Raw genomic sequence first — 20,381 nt, 5'->3', positions numbered from 1 at the left:
TGTGCTATGCAATTTAAAGGCCGTGCTGTTGGGTCCAATAAGAAGAACATGAACCGACAACCACTATATAGATTTTCTTAAGAACTACAACTCGAATGCAGAATGCTGAGCAGAACAGGATGAAGCCCATGATAGAAGCCGCCATAATTGACTTATGCACCAGTACCAGCACCTTGTTTTCCGGAAATATGGTGATCGCCGATTTGGGTTGCTCCTCTGGCACAAGCGCGCTAGTGCTGGTATCGACTGCCATCGAGGCCATCCACAGTTGCTGCATTCATTCTGTTAGATTATATGTTTCGGTTAAGCTAGACTTGTAACGCAAGCTAGGGTTTTAGGTTTAGTCGGTTGGCTCTACTATTTATATCCCTTGTACCCCAAACAGTTTTGTATCAATTTGTGAGACATAATACAAACTTACATGGTATCAGACTAATCGATCCCGACCTATGGCGCCCCCGCCTAAACCGCCGCCGCCGCCTGGTTACTTCGACCAGCACGCCAAGGCCGCCGCCGCCGAGGCCTCGGCCTCTTCTACCCCTCCCACGGCTACTCCTCTCTCCTACACAGACACCATAGCCGATGTCACCCCCTTCATACCTATTACTTTAGATCTTGCCCAACACAACTACTACCATTGGCGCCACCTCTTTGAGGTTAACCTCGGGCGCTGCAACCTCCGTCACCACGTCGCCGCCGACGCCGCCCCTCGTCCTGACGACGCTCGCTGGATCACAGATGATCTCGCCATCATCCAATGGATCTACACACGCGTGTCCACGGAGATTTTCAATCTCGTTTTCCGTGAAGCCGCCACTGCCGCCGCCCTCTGGGCGTCCCTGCGCCAGCTCTTCCAGGACAACGCTGACGCCCGGATCAACAACCTCCACTCCGCGATCCGCAGCACCCCTCAGGGGGACTCTGAAAGAACATTTCCCGCCCTTTTGGGTTTTGTGTGTTTGACGTCAACACTATGTATATTTTTATGTGTGTTGATGTAGACAGGTACAAGCCATCAAAAATTATGTTGGATCGGTGTATTGGTTTAGCTGTTCTGAAGTTCTGCAGGTTTTCTGTATCTGGTGGAAGTTCCGGCCTAATCTGGCGGAAGTTCCGGCCTGACTTTTTCAGCAGAAGCTTCTCAGCGCCGTCTGTGCTCAGGTTTTCTCTTCAGGACCGGAAGTTCCGGTGGAGCTGGCCGGAAGTTCCGGTCAGCGGAACTTCCGCCCAACTTCCGGGCAAGTTCCGGAATTCCGAGTTTGTGGCTCAGTATAGTCCTGTAAGGTTTTCGCAAGTTTCCGGAACTTGGCCGGAACTTGGCCGGAACTTCCGGCCACCGGAAGTTCCGCCCAAGTTCGCCCCTTCTTTTGCTTTGCAGGTATTTTATCAAGGGCGGAAGTTCCGGCCCGAATGGCCGGTACTTCCGGTGGAAGCCGGAACTTCCGGCCATCCTGGCCGGAACTTCCGGTGTAAGTGGAATTCGTCCCCAACGGTCAGATCTGAAAGCTCCACCCATATAAATAACTTTCTTCTCCAAAGGGACAAGTTGCTCAATCATTGCAAGAAAAAACTGCCAAGCTTCACCACCATTAGAGCCACCTCAAGAAACTCAAGATTTGCAAGATCTCCTTCCTCTCCCAACCAAAGCTCTTGATCTTTGGGGATTCGAAGGAGAAGACACCGATCTACATCCTCACCGAAGCGTTCTTCATTTCTCCCTCTCTTGTTTGAGGGATCTCATGCTAGTGTTCCTATTTGGTTCCCTAGTTGATTTGTGTTGATGTGTTGTTGTTGATTGTTGTATTGTTACAGATTTGGGAGCCTCCAATTCGGTTGTGGATGTGTGCCCCAAGAACCTTGTAAAGGCCCGGTTTCCGCCTCGAGGAAATCCCTTAGTGGAAGTGGGCTAGGCCTTCGTGGCGTTGCTCACAGGAGATCTGAGTGAAGCCTTCGTGGCTGTTGGTTTGGCTTGCGTAGCAACCACACTCCTCCAAACGTAGACGTACCTTCTTGCAAAGGAAGGGAACTACGGGAATCATCTCCGTGTCATCGCGTGCTCCACTCTCGGTTATCTCTATCCCACTCTATCTCTTATATATTGCGTAGCTATATCTTGCCTAGTTGATAACCTTGTCATATAGGTAAATTCAGTTAGTTGCATATCTAGAGAATTTACCTTTTGTGTCAAGCCTAAATTGAAAAAGAACTTTAAATTGGTTAGCACCTATTCACCCCCCCCCCCCCCTCTAGGTGCGGCATACGATCCTTTCAATTGGTATCAGAGCCTCGGCTCTTATTTCAGGCTTAACCGCCTAAGAGTATGCCGGAAGATGGGGCTTCGGAAGAGGCCGGTAAGATGGTCACCATGGAGGACATCAATTCGTTGAGATCCTCCATGGACGCTCAAATGGAAAGCATGAGAAAAATGATTTCCGAGCTTTTGACTCCGGTCCTTCCTAAGGCTCCCACCGTAGAGGTAAAGGACACGGGTGTGTTAGAAGAGGGAGGTGCTTCGGCATTACCCTCCTCTACTAAACCCGTGGAAGGTGATAACTTAAACACTAACAAATCTCCCATTGCATCTCCTAGGGATACTAGTGGAGGTGAGAGCTACAATCGAGTAGCTCCACCGTTTCTATCTCCCGATATACCGGTTCCTCATCCCCATTTGAACATTCGAGGAGACCCACCTAAGTTTTCCGTTGAGAATTTCGATACTTGGCGATTTGAGTTTCGCTCTCATGTTTCCAGTGCCTCCAATGAACTTTGGAGAATCATCTTGGAAGGCTTCAACCCTTACAACCCCGACAAGTTGACTAGAAGAGAAGCGGTTGATAGTCAACTCAACAACACCGCCTTGCACATGATTCAAACTAGTGTGGGGACAAAGGATTTGCCTCATGTTCGGAACTACACCACCTCCAAGGAAGCTTGGGAAGGCTTGGCCACTAGTTGCATTGGAAGTGAGAGCTCGAGAAGGAACAAGTATAATGCTCTTCGGAATCAAGCCGGAGGATTCATGAGGCTACCGGATGAAGATCATCAAGTCATGTATTCAAGACTTCTCATCGTTGCCGACTCCTTCCGGCTTATTGGTGCAACCCACATCAATGACTCTTGGATCAAGGAGAAGTACATTGAATGCATGATGCCGTATGTACCCATTGATGTCAAGACCCTTGTTGGGAGAGAATGCTATTCCTCTCTCTCATCTCAAGATGCCGTGCACGAGATGCAAGCCCTCAAGGTGCTCGAGCAAAACTCTCATGATTCTCTCAATCGTGCCATTGGGATGTCAAAAGGGAACAATCTTGCCTTGACGGTCAACTCCGTTGATGAAGTGATTCCTCAAGAATCTTATAGGGCATCTTGGAGCATGTCCTATCCGGAAGATTTGCAATGCCACTACCATGACCACATGGCCTTCCATGCAAAGTCGTTTTGGATTGATCCGTCCAAGGCCAAGGAAGACAACATCAAGAGAAACAACAAAAGTGGGTTCACTAGCTTTGGTCCAAAGACAAGATCATGCTACAATTGTGATGACAAGCGCCACTTCATTGCCGAATGCCCCTATGAGAATAGAGAGCTTCATAATGGGAGGCTCATTCCCAAGGACAAGAGCAAAGACACAAAGGGCAAATATTCAAAAGCCCCCAACAAGAAATTCTACAACAACAAGACCAAGAAGGGCAAGAGGCCCTCAAGAGTTGTGCTAGTAACAAAGGAAGAATATTCTTCTGATGAAGTGGGAAGCTCTAGTAGTGAGGAAGATGAAGAAAGCTCAAAGGAGTTGGCCGCCATCGTCACCACCAACATTCCCTCTTCATCTCTCTTTGACTCTCCCAATGAGAATCTTCATATCAAGAATGCACATTGCTTCATGGCAAGGTCCTCCTTGGACACATCTATTGTGCTATCAACTCAAGAAGAGTATACCTCCGGAGATGATGATGTTGATGATGAAGAAGATGCAACCTCTAATGGATTGGTCGCTCTTGCCTCTCTCTCCACTAACTCTTCATCACCAAGTGAATCCCCCAATGAGGTCATTCATGTGGAGGAAGAAAGTTGCCTCATGGCTAAATCCTCCGAGGTATCATCCCCTAACCCCTCTATGCCTAACTTATCTAGTGATCTAGGGGTTGATGATGCTAGTCTAAAAGTGAAACAAGAAATGCTAGAGTTTGATGATTTCATTCTCAACCTACAAGGTAACACTAAAAAGCATGTTTCAAATCTCATGGTTCGTATAGCTCAACAAAGTGATATTCTTGAGAAAAAGGGTCAAATAGAGAGAGAAGATTCTCTTGAAATCCATGCTCTTAAAAATGCTCTTGAGGAAAGTCAAGAAACTATAGCTTCTCTTGAGGAGAGGCTAGAAACTCTTGAAGAGCCTCAAGATAAAATTAACAAGCTCACAAAAGCTAGAGATCTTGCTAGGGCTAAGTCTAAAGTGCTTAAAAAGGAAAAGGCCCAATTTGAGGTTGATCATGAGAAACTTGTGAAAGATCTAGATGAACTAGACAAAGCTCACAAAGCTTTGAAGAGTGAATACACTCTCTTATCCAAGTCTTATGAGCAACTTCAAATTAGGCTTGCCTCATATGATGTGCCTAGTTCCTCTACTCCTTCATGTCATCATGCAAATGTTATTGAGGAAAATGCTAGGTTGAAGGATGAACTTGCTAAGGCCTCCTCTCCCCAAAGTAAACTTTCGTTGGATGATCTCTTGAGTAAGCAAAGATCAAACAATGTGAAGGAGGGCCTTGGTTATGGGGCCAAGGCAAAGAAGGCAAACAAGCAAAAGGTCAAGCCCGCACAAGAGAAGAAGAAAGATATCACTAATGGTGAAGCCCCTAAGGGCAAAACCATGAATGATGATGATGCGGGAAATGATAACCCTCACTATGTTTTATTTAAAGATTATTATGGTGATGTTTATGCTAAATATGTTGGCCCATATGATGGTTATGTTGCTTGGTCTATTTGGGTCCCAAAGACCCTTGTTGCTAACAAAAGAGGACCCATTGAGAAATGGGTACCTAAATCCAAGAATTGATCTCATGTAGGACTATGCCGCCGGAGGGTCAAAATGGGTACTTGATAGTGGATGTACAAGTCATATGACCGGCGGCAAGAACCTCGTCAAGGAGTTGAGGCCCAATACAAATAATATCACCGTCTCCTTTGGCGATAATTCTACATCCGAGGTAATCGGTTTTGGCAAGGTTGTGGTTGCACACAACATTACTCTTGTGGATGTCATGCTTGTCAAAACCCTTGGTTACAATTTGCTCTCCGTTTCCGCCCTTGGCAAGATGGGTTTCGCCGTCTTTATTGATAATGATATTGTGGTCCTCTTGTGGAGCAAGACTCTAAAAGTCGCTTTCGTTGGGTATCGCGAACATAACTTGTATGTGGTGGACTTTTCGGGGACCACCACTTCAAGTGCGATGTGCCTATTCGGAAAGGCGGATGTGGGTTGGTTGTGGCATCGCCTCCTAGCCCATGTCAACATGAGAACTTTGCAAAGTCTTCACATGGGGAACCATATTGTGGGACTAATGGAAAATGTTTCTTTTGCCAAAGATCGTGTTTGTAGGGCTTGTGTTGAAGGCAAAATGCATGACTCTCCGCATCCAAGCAAGACTATCATCTCTTCCAAGAGGATCTTGGAGCTCCTTCATGTGGATCTCTTTGGTCCCGTCACTCATGCAAGTCTTGGTGCGAAGAAACATTGCTTGGTGATTGTTGATGATTACTCAAGATACACTTGGGTCTACTTTCTCAAGACGAAAGATGAGACTCAACAAATATTCATTGACTTTGCTACCGAGGTGCAACGCCAACACAACCTCCTCATTATGGCAATAAGAAGTGACAACGGCTCCGAGTTCAAGAACTATACACTCAATGATTTTCTTAGTGATGAGGGGATACGCCATCAATATTCCGCTGCTTACACCCCTCAACAAAATGGTGTTGCGGAGAGGAAGAACCGGACTCTTATGGATATGGCAAGATCTATGATGGCGGAGTATAAATCCCGCTATAACTTTTGGGCCGAAGCCATCTCCACCGCTTGCCACTCTTCTAACCGGCTCTATCTCCGCAAGGGATTGAACAAGACTCCATATGAAATACTCACCGGCAACAAGCCCAATATCTCATACTTCAAGGTGTTCAGTTGTAAGTGTTTCTATAAAATCAAAGGAGTTTGTTTGTCTAAATTTGCTCCTAAAGCTTTGGAGGGTATATTTGTTGGTTACGGTGCCGAATCTCACACTTATAGAGTCTTTGATGTATCCTCCGGGATTATCATTGAATCTTGTAGTGTGAAGTTCGAAGAAAATGATGGCTCCCAAGTGGGGCAAGTTGATGTATGTGCAGGTGATGAAATACCTCAAGATGCCATATTAAGAATGGGTGTGGGATTTTTCCGCCCCATTGAGGGACACGGTGTGGCGTCTCGGGAAGAACTATGCTCTACCACGGTGGAGCCCTCATCCTCTCAACATCAACAAACCCCATCTCTTGAAGCAAATAATGCACCAACCCAAGAACAAGAACAAAACCCTCCCTCTTGTGTGCAAGATCAAGGACAAGATCAAGGACAAGATCAAACACGGATTCATGATGGATCCGATGAATATCCTCTCACTAGTAGGGAAATGCTTATAGGCGGAGCTTAGTTCTGTGGCGCACCAGAATAAATGCGCCACAGAAAGATTTTTTGTGGCGCACGAGCAAGAATGCGCCACAAAAATAAGCTATTTTTGTGGCGCACTACTGCGCCGTGCGCCACAGAAATTATGTGGGGCCCACATCCTGCCACCACCAATTATTAGTGTAGGTATTTCTGTGGCGCACATGGCTTGCTGCGCCACAGAAATAAGTGTTTCTGTGGCGCACTGGCTCTGGTGCGCCACAGAAGTAGTTGATTCTGTGGCGCACTTGTGCTGGTGCGCCACAGAAATAGCGCCTTCTATAACCACCCGTACCCCCTCCCCCCCGCCCGTACTTCCTCCTCACCCCTCTTCCTCTCCCTACCGCCGCGCGCCGCCGCCTTCCATGGTGAGCGTCGCCGTCGCCGTCGCCGCCTCCTTCCTCCGCGAGGGCCGCATGCCACCACGCTCCACCCATCCCCGCCACCAGCAGCACAAGCCGCTGCGGCGTGGAGGAGGAGGGGCGGCCGCCGCATGGAGGAGGAGGGGCCGGCTCCGCGTCAAGGAGGAGGAGCCGCCGCCCCTGCCATCATCGTCGACCTCCTCCTCCACCCCTACCCGGCCCCTCCCTCTTCCTCTACCCGGCCGCTCCTCCAACAGCATCGTCGGTGAGCTCCACCTCTCCCCTCCCCTCCCTCTTCCTCTCCCGTGCGGGCACAAAGTGCTCGAGGAAATTACTTTGTCGGATTGAGTGATATGGCTACTGCTTGTTTGCTCTCCAAATTACCAAGTGATGAATATATAATCCCTTTGGAGCATCTTCCCCATGCTATATATGTGTATTTGACCATGCTTATGATGGATTTCTTTTAAGGACTCTAGCTAGATTAGAGGGGAAAAAGTTGCTGCTTTGTTGCCTATGATAATGGATCATAAAATGTTTCCCTTTGTCCCCTGGTTGCCTCCTTAATTGATGCCTTATGATCCAAATGACCCAAGTCCCTTGCATGATCCTATTTGTCCCTAATGTTGCTTAAGATGAATAAATTCCCTCTAATCACCATTTGGAGATCAAGACTAGTTCTTGATTTCCATTAGCTAGACTCCAATATTAAAAATGTCTCCCAAATATGGAGACAAACATTTTAACATTACCCCAATGTTATTTCTCTCAAATGGACAGTTTCTGATGGTATGCTTGCTCCTCACTGTACTTTATCAATTCCCTACTGATCCTAAGTACCCATGAATATCTTGTGGTGTTCTTCTGCTGTTTAGTTACTGTCAACACATGTGTTTGCATGTGTGTGTGAGCTGCTTGCAGATGTTTATCCACTGTTGGCCTTTATTCTTGGTAGCTCAAAGTGTCATGCACTTCTTTGGATCATCAAATGTTTCCCTTTGTCCCTGGTTAATTGCCTCCTTAATTGATGCCTTATGATCCAAATTACTATATTATTGGATTGAGTGATATGGCTCTGCTTGTTTGCTCTCCAAATTACCAAGTGATGAATATATAATCCCTTTGGAGCATCTGCCCCATGCTATATATGTGTATTTGACCATGCTTATGATGGATTTCTTTTAAGGACTCTAGCTAGATTAGAGGGGAAAAAGTTGCTGCTTTGTTGCCTATGATAATGGATCATCAAATGTTTCCCTTTGTCCCTGGTTGCCTCCTTAATTGATGCCTTATGATCCAAATTACTATATTATTGGATTGAGTGATATGGCTACTGCTTGTTTGCTCTCCAAATTACCAAGTGATGAATATATAATCCATTTGGAGCATCTGCCCCATGCTATATATGTGTATTTGACCATGCTTATGATGGATTTCTTTTAAGGACTCTAGCTAGATTAGAGGGGAAAAAGTTGCTGCTTTGTTGCCTATGATAATGGATCATCAAATGTTTCCCTTTGTCCCTGGTTGCCTCCTTAATTGATGCCTTATGATCCAAATGACCCAAGTCCCTTGCATGATCCCATTTGTCCCTAATGTTGCTTAAGATGAATAAATTCCCTCTAATCACCATTTGGAGATCAAGACTAGTTCTTGATTTCCATTAGCTAGACTCCAATATTAAAAATGTCTCCCAAATATGGAGACAAACATTTTAACATTACCCCAAGTGATTTACTTATCGATGATTAGATGGTTGGTCGATCACTCGTACACTCGGGGGTGGAGCAAGTGAGGCTTGGTGTGATGGCACAAATATCAATATCTTGTGCATCCTACCTGGCCTCACTTACTCCATCCCTGGATGTTAATATTTGTTTCGACCAACAAAGTATGAGGCATTCCATTTAGTTGATACCACTTGGCTCTTTCTTCCATTTTAGTGCCGATGATTAGAATGTTCGGTCAACTGTACACTCTGGGGTGTCTCTAGTGAGCCTGGTGTGATGGCACAAATATCAATCTCTTGTGCATCCTACCTGGCCTCACTAACGCCATCCCGGGATGTTCATATTTGTTTCGACCAACAAAGTATGAGGCATTCCATTTAGTTCATACTAGCTACTTCTTAATTGCATTGGCCTTTCTTCCATTCTAGTGCCGATGATTAAATTGTTTGGTCACTTGTACACTCGGGGTGGTGGCCTCTGTGCCTGGTGCGATGGCACAAATATCAATCTCTTGTGCATCCTACCTGGCCTCGCTGACCCCATCCCTGAATGTTAATATTTCTTTCGACCAACAAAGTATGAGGCATATGATATCTAGTTGAGATACCACTTGGCTCTTTCTTCCATTTTAGTGCCGATGATTAGAATGTTTGGTCACCTATACGCCGCAATATACTTTGTAGACGAGCCCCCTTTCCCTGGCCGCCGTTCCGTGAACGAGTCCTTGACGAGACAACAACGCCGACATGCCTCTCCGGCGCAGCACCACTTTTCTTCTCTCGCCGTCCGATGCGTGAACGAGTCCTTAATGCCAAGACGGTGCCAGCCTCCCTAGCATCATGCCGACCCTGTTGTCGCGCTCGGCGTGTCGATCACGCGCCCTGCACTCTTCGCCTTTTTGCCCGGTGAACGAATAGACTAATCGATGGAATAAGGAAGCCGATGACGGCCGATCGCAATTTAATCTTGCGACCGGCTGTCATCGGTTTCCTTATTCCAACGATCAGCCTATTGGTTCACCGGGCAAGAAGGCGAACAGGTGGCGCGGGACACACGGCTTGAAGCGCGGCAACACGCCCCGGCATAATGCTGGGCAGGCCGGCACGGTCTTTGCATCAAGGACTCGTTCAGCTGGACAGCGAGGACTGGCGTGGTTCTGCGCCGGAGATGCAGATCGGCGTTGTTGTGTCGTCAAGCACCCGTTGACGGAACGCCGACCGGGGAAAGGGGGCCCTTCTGCAAAGTATACGGCGGTGTATACTGCAACTATGGTTTCTGACCATAGTATTTGTGTTGACCAACAATGTATGAGGCACTTATTCCATTTTGTCATTCCATTTGCTTTGAGATTTTCAAAATGCCGATGATTAAAATGTTTGATCACCGTACACTCGGGGGCGGCGTAAGTGAGCCTGGTAAGATAACACAAATATCAATCTCTTGTGCATCGGACTTGGTCTCACTTACACCGTCCCTGAATGTTAATATTTGTGTTGACCAACAATGTATGAGGCATTTATTCCATTTCTCTTGTGCATCGGACTTGTTGGTCTCACTTTCTTCCATTTTCATCATAGTAGGAACTGGATGAAGGACCCCGATGCAAGCGAGCCTGGTGGGTAGAGATGACGGAGCAAAGGAGGAACCGGATGAAGACTACTTTGTATCTCGAAATTGTGAATTTTGTATGAATTAAGAGTTGTATGCAAAACATTTGACACTTGCCACTATATATGTATCTCGATCGGGCTCTAAGTAATGTGATGATGATGTCTATGTTATATCTGTGCAATGTACATGATATTTATATTATATCTGAATGTTGCTGTATATAACCTGTGTATCTGTATTGCTGTCTATAAACTGCATGTGTATAGCAGGCAGCACAAAATCGTGTATAATACAAGCAAATTCTGTGGCGCACTAAAAACCAATTCTGTGGCGCACTAAAAACCAATTCTGTGGCGCACTCTTTTCTGTGGCGCACCTAAGAACAAGTGCGCCACAGAAACCTTAATTCTGTGGCGCATGGGCAGGTGCGCCACAGAAACCTTATTTTTGTGGCGACGTTTCTGTGGCGCAGCTCCCATGCGCCACAGAATCCATTTTTGGTGCGCCACTGATGAGGCTTTTCCTACTAGTGTCTCAACATTCTACTCTCACCGGATAATGTCCAAGATCAAGCACATGAGGATGAGCAACCTCAAGTAATTGAGGAAGCTCAAGTTGAAGGTCAAGACGGGGACCCAAATGATCAAGTTGATCAAGTGACACCTCCAAGGCCAAGAAGAACCAAGGAGGAGATCGAGGCCCGTCGTTTAGCAAGAAGAGATAGGACCCTTGAAATTCGTGGACACACTCATGACAAGGTCCTTGGTGATGTTCGAGCAAAAGTCTCCACAAGAAGACAATTGGCTAACTTTAGCAATCATCATGCTTATATCTCCGTAGTGGAACCCAAGAAAGTGTTTGAAGCCCTTGAAGATTCGGATTGGGTGGAAGCTATGCATGAGGAACTCAACAACTTCAAGCGCAACAAAGTGTGGACCTTAGTAAAGAAGCCAAAGGAGTGCCGCAATGTTATAGGCACTAAATGGATATTCAAGAACAAGCAAGATGAGTTTGGAAACATTGTGAGGAACAAGGCAAGATTGGTGGATCAAGGTTTCTCTCAAGTTGAAGGAATTGACTTTGGAGAGACCTATGCTCCCGTGGCTCGTCTTGAGTCCATCCGTATCCTTCTTGCTTATGCATCGCATCATAACTTTAAGTTACAACAAATGGATGTGAAGAGTGCATTTCTTAATGGTCCGTTGCATGAAGAGGTTTATGTTAAGCAACCCCCGGGGTTCGAGGATCTCAACTTTCCTAACCATGTCTACAAGCTTGATAAAGCACTTTATGGTCTCAAACAAGCTCCTAGAGCTTGGTACGAGCACCTTAAGGAATTGTTGGTAGACCGTGGGTTTGATGTTGGGCTAATCGACCCCACTCTTTTTACTAAGAGGGTCAATGGGGAGCTTTTCGTTTGCCAATTATATGTTGATGATATTATATTTGGCTCTACTAACAAAGCTTTCAATGATGAATTTTCAAAGCTTATGACCGATAGGTTTGAGATGTCTATGATGGGAGAGATGAAGTTTTTCCTTGGTTTTGAGATCAAGCAATTGAGAGAAGGAACCTTCATCAATCAAGCAAAATATCTCCAAGACATGCTCAAGAGGTTCAAGATGACCGAGTTGAAGGGTGTGGCCACTCCTATGGTTACCAAATGTCATCTTGCACTAGATCCCAATGGTAAAGAGGTGGATCAAAAGGTATATCACTCCATGATTGGATCCTTGCTTTACCTTTGTGCATCTAGACCGGACATAGTGTTGAGTGTTGGTGTGTGTGCAAGGTATCAAGCTTCTCCTAAGGAGAGCCACATGATGGCTCTCAAAAGAATCTTTCGATATTTGGTTGATACCCCGAGATATGGTATTTGGTACCCCAAAGGCTCAAGTTTTATTCTCAATGGATATACCGATGTGGATTGGGCGGGTGACAAGGATGATAGGAAATCAACTTCCGGGGCTTGCCAATTCCTTGGTAGGTCCTTGGTGTGTTGGTCTTCTAAGAAGCAAAATTGCATATCTCTCTCCACCGCCGAAGCCGAATATGTTGCCGCCGCAAGTGGATGCACTCAATTGTTATGGATGAGGCAAACTTTAAAGGAATACGGTGTCATTTGTGACAAAGTGCCTCTATTATGTGACAATGAAAGTGCCATCAAGATTGCCTATAATCTGGTGCAACATTCAAGAACGAAGCATATTGAGATCCGGAATCATTTCATTAGGGATCATGTTGCCCGTGGTGATATTGAGCTTATCTATGTTCCTACCAAAGATCAACTTGCCGATATATTCACGAAGCCTCTTGATGAAGCAAGGTTCTCTTATTTGAGGAATGAGCTAAATATCATTGATTCAAGGAGTATAGCTTGACCATCTTGCAAACACACCTTTGTCTCAAAACGTTATTTGGTTTAGATGTGGGCATGGAGATAGGGGGAGTGCGGTTTAAATTATTGAGCTATCCCTCCCCCCATAATGCCAACATTAAAGATTTCATTCTCGTTATATCATATGTTGATATGTGAGCTTAAATGATGAGTATTGGTTTGGACCCAAGATATATCTTCGCGGTGCCATATCATAACACTCATATATGGTGGTCTAGGCCACCGCACTCTTCTTCGTGAAGAGTTGGAGTTGTTTAGATCTTCATTGGATTTTATTGACATCTCCTTGTTTATGGGAAATCACTCATTTTTGGCCTTCATTTGCATTATTTGCAAAAATGAGTGATCATGTACCATCTCACAGTTTGGCGTATCTGTCCTAAGCCTATCTCATCTAAGACATATCCTTCACCTTCTCCAAGTGCACCTTGTTCGTGTCAAAATCCTGTTTTTGGGCACAGTTTCCTGTTCCACCGGAAGTTCCGGTCGTTTCGACCGGTACTTCCGGCCGGTATCCTTTTCGCCTGTTCAGCCCTGTTCGTGTCCAGCCTGGGTGGTTCCTGAGAGACCGGAAGTTCCGGCTCCAACGAGCGGAACTTCCGGCCTTAAGTGGCCACTATATAACTGGGCCGAACGGGTGAGCAGTTCCATCTTCCTCACTTTTCCCCTTTCCAAGATCTATTTGGTGGTGCTCCTCCCCTGTGACGGCTGCTGCTCCTCCGGCCGGATCTCCCTCCTCCGGCGCTCCCCGCCGGATCGTCTCCATGGATCGGCATCCTCTCCCTCTTCTCCTCCATGGCTCCCCCCGGTTTGTGCCCTCTCCCTCTCTATGTGTGGGTAGACCTCACTAGATGAAATATAGGGCATACTCTAGGCAAAGCTATGGTAGAAATCCTCTAGATGCCTTTCCTCTACTAGATCGTGCTTAGGATGTCGTGGTAATGCGGTTCTCTTAGCCATTGCCTCAGATCTGGTGAGAAACTGCTGTTTTCGAACAGCCGGAAGTTCCGGCCCTTCACGCCGGAACTTCCGCCCGGGGCGGAACTTCCGCCGGTTCTCACCGGAACTTCCGGCCTGGCGATTTTTTCTGCTGTTACCCGATATCCTGTGCATGCTCTGGTGTTTGGCCTCCTTGCTTATGTGCTTTCATTCATCATTCCTATCTTTTTGATTCCGTTATCAGGTGGTTCCAAGAAGAGAGGCAAGGATCATGTGGATGAGGTTGAGGAAGAGCTTGAGCAAACCCGACCATCCAAGCTCACCGCTGCGCCGACAAAGCTGCAAGCTCGAGAGGCTCAAGTCACCGGCTGTTCGTGGGAAGAACATACATATATCCGTGAAGGGCATGCAATATAATGAGTACAAGGAGCTCCGTGACATGAACCCTTACCTCACCCCTCGGAACAATAGGGTTGGGGATAAGCGGTTCCACAACAAGTCCCAAGAGGAGATATTCTATGAGATCTACATTCCATTCAAGAAGGGGGTAGCCCCTCAACATGCTATTGACACCGGGAAGATGGCCGCTAACAAGTACTTTGAAGAAGCTTATACTATGTGTGGAGAGTTTGGGCTTTATCCCATTATGGAGCTCAACAAGGACTATGATGTTGGGTTGATTCAACAATTCTATGCCACCGTCCACTTTGAGCAAGATGAAGCAAGAACATTTCGGTGGATGACTCATGAGAGGCTCCTTGAGTCTAACTTGGCAAAGTTTGGAGCCGCCCTTGGATACCCTCGCTACCCGGGTGTTAATGCAAATGGTTGGAGGTGCCATGATAGCTCATGGGCTCAAACAAGGGAAGTCTTGGAGCACCTCTACATCCCCGGTTGGGGTGTTCCGGGCAAGAGTGCGGAACTTCTCCCCACTTGGGATATTATGCTTAGAGTCTACCGGGAAACCATTGGACCAAAGGGTGGCAACCTTGATGAGATACATCTTTATGAAGTGGATCTTATGGCGAACTCTTTTGCTAAGAAGGGCACCGGTGAGAAGCTTGATGTGATGGACTACATCTATCATGAGATGTGGTCATGTGTGATGGAGAAGAAGCTTCCCGCCTTTGCTCCGTACATTATGAAGCTCATTGAGGACACTTGGATGGATACTTGCAATGCTAGACTCGTTCAATCCATTCCACTCACTCTCACATCCCATGAAGTGAAGTCATTGAGGGCCAAGCGCCACAACCCTCCTCTTGAAGATGTTAACCCCATGGATGAGAAGCCACCTAGTTGGGCTTCCAAGCTAGCACGCCGCATGAGACAGATCTTTTGCCTCACCTCTGCAGTCAACCAACGTCAGTATCAGCAGCATGTTGAAGCCAAGAAGTCAAGGGTTCGTCAGAAGAGCATCATGCGGGCACTTGCGGTGGAAGTGTCTCCCCCCGGATCCGAGGAGAATGTTACTCCGGAAGCTGAGTGGGTCTCTCGTTATGGTGTCCCTCTTCCTCCGGATGGCCTTGAGATCGAGTCTCCTCCTCACACTCCTCCCTACCCCGGCGCTTCATCGAACCTCCCTCCCGGCTGGGCTAACACCGACCCTTGGGGCGCGTAGATTCTCCTTTTTTCCTTTTTGGTGCTTTGGTGCCAAAGGGGGAGAGTGAGACCTTATTAGGTTGCTCTTCGGTGGGTATTTGCATGGGGGAGTCACAAGCTCGTGTTGGCTTTGGTTTTTATTGCTTGTGATTCTAGTTATCTTTATGGTGTCGAACTATGTCTTAGCTATTTGGTTTGTAAACTCTATCTATGTGCTTGGAACCTTATTTGTGTATGGTAAACTCCGTATGTGAGTCTTCCTTGGTTATCTATGTGTGCATGATCTTATTATCCATATGCTTATCACTATGTTGTATTGCTAACCCTTGGAAGACGGATGCAAGATATAGGGGGAGCTTCTTATGTACCATTGCTCATATCTAGGGGGAGCTCCTCTATATCTCTCACATTGTTGTTTACATTATCTATTCCTTGCAAATACTTGTGTTGTCATCAAACACCAAAAAGGGGGAGATTGAAAGAACATTTCCCGCCCTTTTGGGTTTTGTGTGTTTGACGTCAACACTATATATATTTTTATGTGTGTTGATGTAGACAGGTACAAGCCATCAAAAATTATGTTGGATCGGTGTATTGGTTTAGCTGTTCTGAAGTTCTGCAGGTTTTCTGTATCTGGCGGAAGTTCCGGCCTAATCTGGCGGAAGTTCCGGCCTGACTTTTTCAGCAGAAGCTTCTCAGCGCCGTCTGTGCTCAGGTTTTCTCTTCAGGACCGGAAGTTCCGGCGGAGCTGGCCGGAAGTTCCGGTCAGCGGAACTTCCGCCCAACTTCCGGGCAAGTTCCGGAATTCCGAGTTTGTGGCTCAGTATAGTCCTGTAAGGTTTTCGCAAGTTTCCGGAACTTGGCCGGAACTTGGCCGGAAGTTCCGGCCACCGGAAGTTCCGCCCAAGTTCCGCCCCTTCTTTTGCTTTGCAGGTATTTTATCAAGGGCGGAAGTTCCGGCCCGAATGGCCGGTACTTCCGGTGGAAGCCGGAACTTCCGGCCATCCTGGCCGGAACTTCCGGTGTAAGTGGAATTCGTCCCCAACGGTCAGATCTGAAAGCTCCACCCATATAAATAGCTTTCTTCTCCAAAGGGACAAGTTGCTCAATCATTGCAAGAAAAAACTGCCAAGCTTCACCACCATTAGAGCCACCTCAAGAAACTCAAGATTTGCAAGATCTCCTTCCTCTCCCAACCAAAGCTCTTGATCTTTGGGGATTCGAAGGAGAAGACACCGATCTACATCCTCACCGAAGCGTCTTCATTCCCCCTCTCTTGTTTGAGGGATCTCATGCTAGTGTTCCTATTTGGTTCCCTAGTTGATTTGTGTTGATGTGTTGTTGTTCATTGTTGTATTGTTACAGATTTGGGAGCTTCCAATTCGGTTGTGGATGTGTGCCACAAGAACCTTGTAAAGGCCCGGTTTCCGCCTCGAGGAAATCCCTTAGTGGAAGTGGGCTAGGCCTTCGTGGCGTTGCTCACAGGAGATCTGAGTGAAGCCTTCGTGGCTGTTGGTTTGGCTTGCGTAGCAACCACACTCCTCCAAACGTAGATGTACCTTCTTGCAAAGGAAGGGAACTACGGGAATCATCTCCGTGTCATCGCGTGCTCCACTCTCGGTTACCTCTATCCCACTCTATCTCTTATATATTGCGTAGCTATATCTTGCCTAGTTGATAACCTTGTCATATAGGTAAATTCACTTAGTTGCATATCTAGAGAATTTACCTTTTGTGTCAAGCCTAAATTGAAAAAGAACTTTAAATTGGTTAGCACCTATTCACCCCCCCTCTAGGTGCGGCATACGATCCTTTCAGACTCCTCGCTCAGCGTCTACTGTCAGCGCATCCAGACGATGGCGGATGAGCTCCGCGAACTAGGCGATCCTATGCCTGATCGCCAGCTTATCAACATCCTTCTCCAAGGGCTCAGCGACCGGTTCAAGACTCAAGCGGCCATGATTCCCTTCATGCGGCCTCGCCCTTCCTTCGCGGAGATCCGGTCCCTGCTGCAGAACGCCGATGATGGCCTCACACGGCGGGAGGCGCGGCCTCACGTCTTCGCCGCCTCCACCCGGCCGCCCCTGCTGCCTACTCCTGCACCGGCAGGCCCGACGAGCCAGCCCACTGCCGCGGCAGGACCCCCGGTACCGTTTCCAGCCTCGGCCGGGCAGCCTCCTCCTGGCTGGCGTCCCAGCCCCAACTACAAGGGCAAGAATCCGATGTACTGGCCGCCGCGATCTGCCACTCCACCAGCCGCCTTGACGCCCGCGCCAGCGCCTGCCGCTCCTCCCGCTTGGCGCCCGCCACCGGCGGTACCGACGCCTGCGCCAGCACCTCCCGCACCGCCTACCTGGCGCCCTCCTCATGATCCCTGGACCGGCATGGTTCAGGCTTGGTTCATGCCCTGGGCGGCCCCCTCTCCGATCGGCGCTCCTCCAGCTTACACGGGTGCCTGGGCGCCGGGTCTTCGCCCCCACACTGGTTCCCCTGGACTCCTCGGCCAGCGCGCCCCGCCGAACGCCTACCACGCCGCCCCGGCCTACTACGACGGGGGGATGCCATACATGCCATATCAGCACCCCCAGTTGTTTCAGCCTTCGCCTGTCCTCATGCCGCCTGCTCCAACTGCACTGCTGCATCAACCGACCTCCGCTCCTTCACCGAGCTGGGACCAATCTGCGTTCTTGCAGGCCATGAACAACTTCGCTGCCCAGGGAAACTCAGGTATGGACTGGATTTTTGATTCCGGTGCTTCTAGTCACATGTCTGCTTCTAGTAATATGCTGTCAAATTTTTCCACCACACCACTTTCATCCATAGTCCTAGGAAACGGCACTACTATACCTATATATTGCACCGGCCAAACCACCATACCTACACCCACCAAACAACTCCTCCTACGTGATGTCCTTATTGCACCCGCGCTAATCAAAAACTTAATTTCTGTTCGTCAGTTCACCCGTGACAATCTTGTTTCTATGGAATTTGATCCGTTTGGTTTATCTGTGAAGGACTACCAGACCAAAGCGGAGATCGCTCGGTTCAATAGCTCCGGCGACCTCTACACTCTCCATGGCGCCGCCACCCACCACCCACCCACCTCCATGGCGGCGTCCGTCGACCTCTGGCATCACCGTCTCGGCCACCCCCACAACGCTACCTTGTCTTCTATACTTAGCGAATTTTCAATAAATTGTAATAAGGATAGTCATAATACCTCCATGTGTCCCTCTTGTCAGCAAGGAAAATATGTTCGCTTGCCCTTTAGTTCCTCTACTACTGTTAGTACCTTTCCTTTTGAACTTTTGCACTGCGATTTATGGACATCTCCCCATACTAGTGTCTCTGGCTTTAAATATTATCTAGTCGTTCTAGACGATTTCACACACTTTGTCTGGACTTTTCCTTTACGCAACAAATCAGACGTACACACCATTTTCCTAAACTTTCACAAATATGTCGCCACACACTTCTTTCTTCCCATTAAATTTATCCAATGTGACAACGGCAAAGAATTTGATAACTTTCAAAACCGAAACTTCTTTCTTCAACATGGCATTCTTCTCCGATTTTCATGCCCATACACTTCCCCTCAAAACGGCAAGGCAGAACGCTCGCTTCGCACAATAAACGACATCATTCGCACCCTTTTAATCCACTCCTCAATGCCACCAAAATTCTGGGCCGAAGCCTTACGCACAGCCACCTACTTACTTAACATCCGGCCTCACAAGTCCAACCCAAACTCTACACCATTCTACTCTCTTTACCTTAGTCATCCCAACTACTCTGAACTTCGCGTCTTTGGCTTTCTTTGTTTTCCAAACACTGCCGCCATCTCCACCAACAAACTATCACCTCGCTCCATTCCCTGTGTCTTTCTAGGATACTCTGATGAACACAAGGGTTATCGCTGCCTGGATCTCGTCTCCGGCCGCGTCCACATCTCTCGGCACGTTACTTTTTCCGAGCATATCTTCCCTTTCTCCACACGGACACCCTCCCAAACTCCCATTGACCCATCGCCTACCCTACATCATCCCATAGCTCACCCCGCTAGGTTTCCTCACCACTACACCGCTCCTACCGCCACCCCAGTGCCCTCCTCGCCTGCCGCGGCAGACCCTTCAGCCGACTCCACTGCCGTGACAGCGGGGTCGGCTGCTTCCTCTGCCGCGTCCGCAGCTCCACCCGATACACCCATCTCCCCCGCCGCTCCTTCTCCACTTATTCCACCATCTTCGACATCTGACTCATCCGCTGCGCCTGACGTCGTTGTTCATCCCACTCCACCTCTACCACCCCATGCTGTTCCTACCCAAGCTCCCACAAATGATCACACAATGCGCACTCGGGCCAAAACGGGATTTCACGTTCCAAAAGGGCCGCGTCTCAATCTTCATGCCACCACTTCTCCGTTCTCCCCCATCCCTAAAACCTACAAAAGTGCTCTTCTCGATCCTAACTGGGCTGCCGCTATGCGTGATGAGTTTTCTGCTCTCATTCACAATGATACATGGCGCCTTGTTCCTCGCCCTGTCGGTGCAAATATTGTTTCCGGCAAATGGGTTTTCCGCCAAAAATTTCTCTCCGACGGAACTCTCTCTCGCTACAAGGCTCGCTGGGTTTGTCGTGGTTTCTCTCAGCAGCACGGCATCGACTACGACGAGACCTTCTCTCCTGTTGTCAAGCCTAGCACTATTCGCACTGTTCTTAGCATCGCCACTTCCTCTTCTTGGCCCATTCACCAACTCGATGTCAAAAATGCCTTTCTTCATGGTGCTCTCCAAGAAACTGTTTATTGTCAACAACCTTTAGGCTTCGAAGACTCCTCTGCTCCCGATCATGTTTGTCTCCTTCAAAAATCTCTTTATGGTCTCAAACAAGCCCCTAGGGCTTGGTTCCAACGTTTTTCAACTTACATTCAAACAATCGGTTTCACTCCCTCTCTCACCGACACCTCTCTTTTTGTCTATCACACTTCCACACACACAGCTTATCTTCTTCTTTATGTTGATGATATCATT

This window comes from Lolium perenne, chromosome 4, assembly GCF_019359855.2.
Source record: "Lolium perenne isolate Kyuss_39 chromosome 4, Kyuss_2.0, whole genome shotgun sequence".
Classification (NCBI taxonomy): Eukaryota; Viridiplantae; Streptophyta; class Magnoliopsida; order Poales; family Poaceae; genus Lolium; species Lolium perenne.
The sequence above is the reverse complement of the archived record's forward strand: the minus strand, read 5'-3'. Positions refer to the sequence as shown.